The 8799-nt window shown below is 37.5% G+C and overlaps 1 protein-coding gene across 19 annotated transcripts in view; it reads right to left on the bottom strand.

Annotated features, from left to right (window-relative positions):
* MIPOL1 (mirror-image polydactyly 1) overlaps nucleotides 1-8799 on the bottom strand; it is a 401793-nt gene that overhangs the window by 215589 nt on the left and 177405 nt on the right. The window lies entirely within an intron of this gene.

Below are 8799 nucleotides of genomic sequence, written 5' to 3'. Positions count from 1 at the left end.
AAAAAAAGCCTGCCACAGTTTCATGCATGTTGGCAAAAGATACAAGAATCCTAGGTCAAGGACAAAAGACTTAACTCAGGCACAGCAACCAGCATAAACTTTATGCTTGCATGGGATCCCTTTGCTCCCCAAGTCCCATGGGGGCAGTGAGGAGGGGCTCAAGGAGATACTGCAAACATGGTGGGTTTACATCACCTCTGAAGAACTCCAAGCTTAACGAACTCAAATCTTTTAAAATATGCTACAAGTAAAGCTGCCCAACCTTTGCCTCAGAGGAAGACATTTTTATCATGTTGGACAGTAAACATCTCATTTAAAAGTAGATGCTAGCTCTATCTTCCAAGGAATTCACTAAACAAAGATCCTTTAAAACATAATTTGGAACAAAGTGTGTTAGTGACTCTACAAGACATATAGAAACACACAAAAAAAACCATGGGAGAACTGACTCCAAACATGGTTAATTTAGAGGGTCACAACTAGCATTAGTTTTTAAAATATTAAATACAGTAAAAAGTGTATACATACATATATATCATTAGAGTATGTAACCTTTTCTTACTTTTTCTTTTTTTTTTTTTTCAGACAGGGTCTTGCTCTGTCATCCAGGCTGGAGTGTAGTGGCGCCATCTCACTGCAACATCTTCCTTCCAGGTTCAAGCAATCCTCCTGCCTCAGCCTCCCGAGTAGCTGGAAGTACAGGCATGCGCCACCATGACCTGCTAATTTTTGTATTTTTAGTAGAGACGGGGTTTCACCATGTTGGCCAGGCTGGTCTCGAACTCCTGACCCCAAGTCATCTACCCTCATCAGCCTCCCAAAGTGCTAAGATTACAGGTGTGAGCCACTGTGCCCAGCCTCTAACTGGTTCTGATAGAAAATAGAATTCTTGCTGAGATGTCTGAATACTATATGGTCATCTATGAATATTTACCAATAATAATGTAAATACTAAACATCAAACAAAAAGGTGAGAAAGCTAAATCTTCATAGTAAGAAGTCAATAATAACTAAAAATGACAAATCAAGAAATGAGCTTTTTATTTAGACATATAAATGCAGACATAGAAGAGTTAAACAAGTTGACAATGATTTTTGTCTGTGGAGTAGAAATAAGGAATGGTAGATAAGGAAGCAAACCGCCATTTTTTATTACAACCTTATAGAATCATTTGGCTTTTAAAAATATGTGTTTTATTGGCCGGGCATGGTGGCTCATGTCTGTAATCCCAACACTTGGGGAAGCCAAGGCAGGTGGATCACTTGAGGTCAGGAGTTTGAGACCACTCTGGCCAACATAGTGAAACCTGTCTCTACTAAAAATACAAAAATTAGCCAGGCTTGGTGGCAGGTGCCTGTAATTCCAGCTACTCGGGAGGTTGAAACAGGAGAATCGCTTGAACCTGGGAGGCAGAGGTTGCAGTGAGCCAAGATCACACCACCGCACTCCAACCAGGGCAACAGAGCAAGACTCTGTCTCATAAAAAAAAAAAAAAAAAAAAAGCTTTATTAAAAACCAAAATGTGAAAAACATTTTTTGTTTGCTAAATATGGTTAGATATTTAAATACAAAATGTTTTGCACAGAAGTATTCATAGTAGTGCAAAACTGCAAGCAAGCTAAATAATCAAGTTTAAAGGAAGTTAAAATTATGATGCATTTGTGCAATGCAAATTATATAGTATTTTAAGAGAATATTTATAAGAACACTTAAGTCAGTCAGGTGCAGTGGCTCACACCTGTAATCCCAGCATTTTGGGAGGCCGAGGCGGGTGGATCATGTGAGGTCAAGAGTTCGAGACCAGCCTGGCCAACATGGTGAAATCCCGTCTCTATTAAAAATACAAAAAAATTAGCTGGGCATGGTAGCAGGCATCTGTAATCCCAGGTACTCGGGAGGCTGAGGCAGGAGAATCGCTTGAACCTGGGAGGTGGAGGTTGCAATGAGCTGAGATAGTGCCATTGTACTCCAGCCTGGGCAACAAAAGCAAAACTCTGTCTCAAAAAAAAAAAAAAAAAAAATTAAGTATACTGGAGAATGCTTAAGAAGCGTTAAGCAGGGAAAGTAGGACACTAAACCACACGTGTGGTATTAATTCACTCAATAGATATTTATTTATTTAATGGACACCATGTGTCCGGCACTTTTGTAGGAAATTCAGCCAGGGCTAGTTTTCAGTTGGTATGTATGGGTACAGCCATTCAAATTGTTAACAGCTGGCATCTGTTGAGATTGGTCAGTACCTTTAACTTACTGAATATCAATGATTTTAAATGTCATCAGTAGATACAGAAGTGTACAAAGTAAACAAAAATCTCTAACCTAATAGAGCATTAATTCCTATCAGGAAACTAAACATAAAAGTATAATAAATAAAAAAATTATCATATAAATTATCATCTTACAAAGTAAGATGTCAAGTCATCTTGATATCATATAAATTATCATCTTACAAAGTAAGATGATGTCAAGTACTTTAGAGTAAAAGCAAGGAAGGGGACAAAGAAAATGCTGTTGGGGTATGGGTTAAGACATAGAACAGGTTGGTCAGGGAGCCCTTACTAGGCAGGTGGCATTTGAATAGACTTGAATAAGATAAGAAAGTGAGCTGTGTGAACATTTGTGGGAAATGTCTTCCTTCGAAGTAGGAACAGGCAGTACAAGGTCCAAAGATAAAAGCATGCCTGGTGTGTCTGAGAAACAGTAAGAGTAGTGCACCTACAATGAAGTATGATATAAGGGGGACTGCCAGATCAAGAGATCATGTAGGTTTATCCTCCAGTGAAATGGCAGGCCATAGGAAGGTTCTTAGCAGAAAAGTAAGGTAATCTAATTTACATTTTAATAGGATCATTTTGGAGGCTGTGCTGAGAATAGAGAAGGGCAAGGAAAGAAATGGAGACCATTAGGAGGCTTTTGCAATAATCCGGGCAAGAGATGATAGGGACTTGAAGGATAGAAGTAGCAGTGGAAAAGGTAGTAAGTGGCTAAATTCTTGATATGTACTAAAAGTAGAGCCAAGAGAATTTGTTTACAGAGAGAATATGGAACACAGCAGAAAGACAGGAGTCAAGGCTAACTCCTGGGATTTTTGCCTAAGCCACTGTTAGGTTAAAAGAATGTTCTATTCAGATAGAGTCTGCAGAATGACCAAGTTTGGGGGTGGGTAAGACCAGGAGTTTGCTTTCTGGTATATTAAGTTTATGGTGTTTATATACACCCAAGTTGTGATAGGCAGCCTCTAGCATGCCTCAAATGATCCTTGCCTCCTGGAATTCATGTCCTTATGTAACCTATTCCCTTTGAGTATGGGCTGGACTACATAACTCACATTTTAAAAGTAAGTTTGTATTTTGAAATCATTATAAATTCACAGGAAGTTCAAATGTCCAGGGAGGTCACAGGTACCTTTACCTGATATCTTCCAATGGTTTAACATCTTGTACAATCACATATAATATCTAAATACAACAGTAGAATATCTAAATCTGGCACTGTGACAGAGTCCATCGAGCTTATTCAGACTTCACCAGTCTTACATGCACTTGTGTGTGTGTGTGTGTGTGTGTGTGTGTGTGTGTGTAGTTTTATGCAATTTTATTACACGTAAATTGATACAACCATCAACACAATCAAGATACAGAACTCTTCCATCATCACAAGGATCCCTTTGTAGCCATAACCTTGTTGTCTTGGTGTAAATATTAATCATACGCCTTTTGCTCTCAAAAATGTCTTAATGATAAACTATATGGTCATTCTACCTATTACCATACTAGCTTGAAAATGACTGCTCTTAATTCAGAATCTATATAGGCCTAAATTCAGATCAATTCATAAATATATATTGTTGAATAAATAAGTAAAACAATGATACCACACTACAAATTCATAAAATCACATTATTTTGTAATTTAAATGACAATGTTATTCAACCTCCTCATTTTGAAGATACAAAATACTTTGACAAACATCATACAGTTTGTTCATAGCAGAACAAAGACAAGAACAAAAGTCTTTGATACCTGCACCAAATGTAACATTGGCATAATGTGTCCTATTTTATAACAGATTACACATATATTTTATTAGCTGTAACACTATCTCCCTGCTTTTATCGTAAAAATGTAGGAGCCAATATTCATGGAATTTCTGAATTTCCCAATGCTGCATAGCTAGTAAATGGTAAATTCAGGATTTTTAAATTAAAATCTGTTACTAGAATTATCTTATAAAAAATAACCCACGATCAGCCAGGTGCAATAGCTCATGCCTGTAATCCCAGCAATTTGGGAGGCCGAGGCGGGTGTATCACGAGGTCAGGCATTCAAGACCAGCCTGGCCAACATGATCAAACCCTGTCTCTACTCAAAATACAAAAATTAGCCGGGCGTGGTGGCAGGCACCTATAATCCCAGCTACTCAGGAGGCTGAGGCACAGAATTGCTTGAACCGGGGAGGCAGAGGTTGCAGTGAGCTGAGATCGCACCACTGCACTCCAGCCTGTGCAACAGAGACAGACTCCGTCTCCAAAAAAAAAAAAAAAAAATTAATAAAAAAATAACCCACAATCATACTCCATTGTCAATAGAAAGTATCCATCTGGGCATATCAAAGATAGTACATTAACAAGGCTGCTATAAGAAAAAGGCTAATAACTCATCTCAATATATGATTTCATCTTTTTTTTTTTTTTTTGAGACAGTCTCACTCTGCTGTCCAGGCTGTAGTGCAGTGATGTGATCTCAGCTTACTGCAGCCTCCATCTCCTGGATTCAAGCAATTTTCCTGCCTCACCCTCCTGAGTAGCTGGGACTACAGGCACGTGCCACCACACCCGGGTAATTTTTGAGTTTTTAGTAGAGACAAGGTTTCGCCATGTTGGCTAGGCTGGTCTCAAACTCCTGACCTCAAGTGATCTCCCCGCCTCAGCCTCCCAAAGTGCTGGTATTACAGGTGTAAGCCACCATGCCCGGCCTCAATAAATGATTTCATCTTAACAAAATGTATTATTACTTACTATTAAGTAAAATAAATGGTGCTTGCTATTTACTTAGTCTCTTAAAAGAGCTTATCTTGCAGTATACTACAAACAGCAAAGGACAAAATGAACAAACAGAAGCTCTTTTATCAATATTTTTAAGCCAGTAGTAAAAACCAGAATTCCTGTAGTGGTATTGTCCAGTTTATAAACTGAGAAATGCTGGCACAAAATAGAAATCCTTCTATAGAGTTTTAGTTGGGCACAGGTAGTGATTATTAAGACAATATTATAGCAAAATAATTCCATGTTATCCATGTCTTGAACATTGTGGATAATAAATACCTTGACTTCAACTAGGATATATTAAAATAGATTTTTTATTTAAAAAACTGGTTGTATAATATGATATAAATAATGTGCTAAATTCCAAGGGACTAGCATCATAAAAGTTATGATCCCTTATATCCAAGAAGTTTCTGATTTACGGAAAATGACATTTAAATAATCAACTAATAACGAAGACAGAAAAATGTAAAGTCATAACAAAAGCAAACACCAGAAGAAATTAAAGAACATGACACATTTAGGAAACTCTTAGTAGCGGGAAATATCTGCAGTTTATCAAAGAGAGAGAAGTAGTTCAAGAAGAAAAAGAAAAAGAAAAGCAGGGTAAAACTATAGTATGGAGTCCTAAATTCCATACTTAGAGGAAGCTTGAATTTTCATTCCACAGGCAACAGAATGCAACCAAAGGTTTTTATTTATAGAACTGTTATTTCACTCTTGTTCTTGAGAATTACTCTCTCTGTAATATCTAATGCACTATTCTTCTTGTTCTCACTGTATTCAAAGTACTACTCCATTATTGCTGTGGAGAACTCAGTGAGTCTGCTATCTTTTATAAATGTCTTTCTAATAGGTTGCTTTTAAGGGCTTTTCTTTAATTCCTATGTTCTCCAGTGGGTTTTTTTCTCCTTTATTATAATGAGAATTTATTTGGAATTCCTAGATCTGAGGTTTTTGTCATTTGATAATTCTTAAAAATGTTAGTCCTAATTTCTTTGTATCTTGCCTTTTCCCCATTCCCTTTGCTATCTTCTCTGAAATTCTGAATAGATTTATTTTAGCTCTTTTCCTCTGTCTTTTGTGTCTTTTAACATCTCCTTTATAATTTTCATGTATTTGTCTTTCTGGCTTCCATTTTCATACTTGCTTCCAATCTTTCAGTTTACTAATATTTTCCTAAACTGTTTGTAATCTGCTGTTCAATCTATTTGCTACATGTTTAATTTTGGTTATTTTATTTTAAATTTCTATAAGTTCAATCTAGTGATTGAATTAGATTTGACTAAACATGACTGAGTGGATTTTAAGTCATTTTTAGTCAGTTTACTTGCTCTTATTTTTAAGCCTCTCTTTTTCCTAAAAGATAATAAACATGCTTATATCATATTGTGACAGAGACATTAAAATACCGGAACTATTTGTTGAACTATATGATTTTGCTGCCATATGTTTTTGCTGACTTACATTACAACTGCCTTTTTCTCTTATGTGTTTTCTGATTTCATTTTCTGTGAGCTCAGGGTCTTTGAAACTTATATATAGGAATTATTAGATGCTTAATGTGAAGACAGTTTCCTTTGGTCTGTTGTCTGTGGGCACCTTCAGGGCAGGACCACTTAAATTAAGTCCTCGGCTTTTAGAACCACACATGCAGCAAAAATTCAGGCTACCTGAATTTTTGTTTAGTGGTTCTAAACTTGCCTGAAAGCTGGCTGTGGATAATAAATTCTCAGAGATTTTTCCCCCTTCACAGTCAAGAAAGTCAAGTTCCCTTGCTATCTTATTTTTATGAAGGGCTTGCCTCTTGTTCACCTAAACACTAATGGTGTGACCATCAAGAATAGTAGTTTCAGAAGAGGATCGATCTCTCATTACAATACTCACTGGCATAAATGTGCTCCTAGTTCTAACTCCTATCTGTCTTGCCCTTGAAGCCACTAATACGGAAGATCAAATTCACCAAGATTTGACAAATTTATTCAGAGTGAAAGATAGCTTTGGGCAATTACTTATTTCCCATGGTTTTTTTTTTTCTACTTTCTTTGAGGCCTTTGCAGATTCCTTATTTTATGGCTTTCTCAAGAGTATATTTTTTCAAAAATCTTAAAATATAAATTATCGGGCCAGGCACGGTGGCTCACACCTGTAATCCCAACACTTTGGGAGGCCAAGGCAGGCGGCTGAGATCAGGAGTTCGAGACCAGCCTGACCAACATGAAGAAACCCCATCTCTACTACAAAATTAGCCGGGTGTGTTGGCGCATGCCTGTAATCCCAGCTACTCGGGAGGCTGAAGCAGGAAAATCGCTTGAACCTGGGAGGCGGAAGTTGCGGTGAGCCAAGATCATGCCATTGCACTCCAGCCTGGGCAACAAGAGCGAAACGCCGTCTCAAATAAATAAATAAAATAAAATAAATAGATAAATAATCACTGTCCTTTTTCATTATTTTTATAAGGAGGGTCACTCAAGATATCTATATCTTCTTACATTGCAGAAAATGCAAGAATTAGCAAAGGTTTTTGAGTAGAGAAGTGTCACCTATGTTTCAGAATGATAGCTGATGGCAGCATGACACTGCTTAAGAGATGAGAAACTGAGGACGAAATAATTAGTTAGGAGGGTACTACTATCATCTAGATCATGAATTTAACATAGGATAGACAATAAAAATGGCAGAAAAGTCTGGGCACAGTGGTTCAGGCCTGCAATCCCAGCACTTTGCGAGGCCCAATTAGGAGGCCTGGCTTGAGGCCAGGAGTTTGAGACCAGCCTGGTCATCATAGCAAGACTCTTGTCTCTACGAGAAATTTAAAAATGAGTGGGGTGTGGTGGCATGTACCTGTAGTCATAGCTACTAAGGAGACTGAGGCAGAAGGATCAGTTGTGCCCAGGAATTGGAGGTTATAGTGAGCTATGATCATACCACTGCACTCCAGCCTGGGCAAAAAGAAAGAGCCTGTCTCTTTAAAAAAAAAAAAAAAAAAAAAAAAAAGGCATAAAAATAGAAAAGAACCACCGCATTCCTGTCAAGACTGATGCTGAATTGCTTTTTGGTGGGGGAAAGCTTGAAAGGATATGAAGATTATGTCAACTGTCTTAGCCTACATGTCTAGAAGGATGGTAGTACCATTAATTGATAGATGTTAATAGACCAATTTGGCAGTAAATAATAGAAAACCATAAAGAATGATTTAAAATATAGGGATATTTTATCTTGCCCCCCAAAAAGTTGCTGATGATATAGTTGCTTAACGTTCTGTCAGTGGCTCATTGGCTAAGAGGTTCAATGGTGTTACAGCCAGCTACCCTTGGACTTTGTCTCATGACTATAAAATGAGTGCTGCAGTTTCAGACAGCACGTAATAAGAAGGGAGGAAGGAGTGATGTTTACTTCATCTGCCCTTATCTAAGGAAAACAAAAACTTTTACAAAGATGCCCCTTTCCTCCTCCCCTACTGTAGATTCGCTTTTATGTCTCACTGGTAAAAAGAAAAGCTGAGAAAGTATTTAACTTTTCCAGTGTCTATAGCAGAGTAATGCAAAGGAGAGTATGACTGGAAATAAATGTTGAGTTATAAAGTCACTAGTGTTTGACTCAGGTCCTGACTTCTTCCTGGGTAGAAGGCTTAAAGAGTCAAATTAGACATTTGGTTTCAAATTTGCTGTGGTTAAGCAGACATTAAGATATCCAAGTAGAAGAGCAGACATAGAGTCATTAGGACAAAAATGATAGGCAATGCCATAGG

This window comes from Pongo abelii, chromosome 15, assembly GCF_028885655.2.
Source record: "Pongo abelii isolate AG06213 chromosome 15, NHGRI_mPonAbe1-v2.0_pri, whole genome shotgun sequence".
In the NCBI taxonomy this organism is placed as follows: domain Eukaryota; kingdom Metazoa; phylum Chordata; class Mammalia; order Primates; family Hominidae; genus Pongo; species Pongo abelii.
Note: the sequence above shows the minus strand (reverse complement) of the source record. Positions and strands in the feature narration are given on the sequence as shown.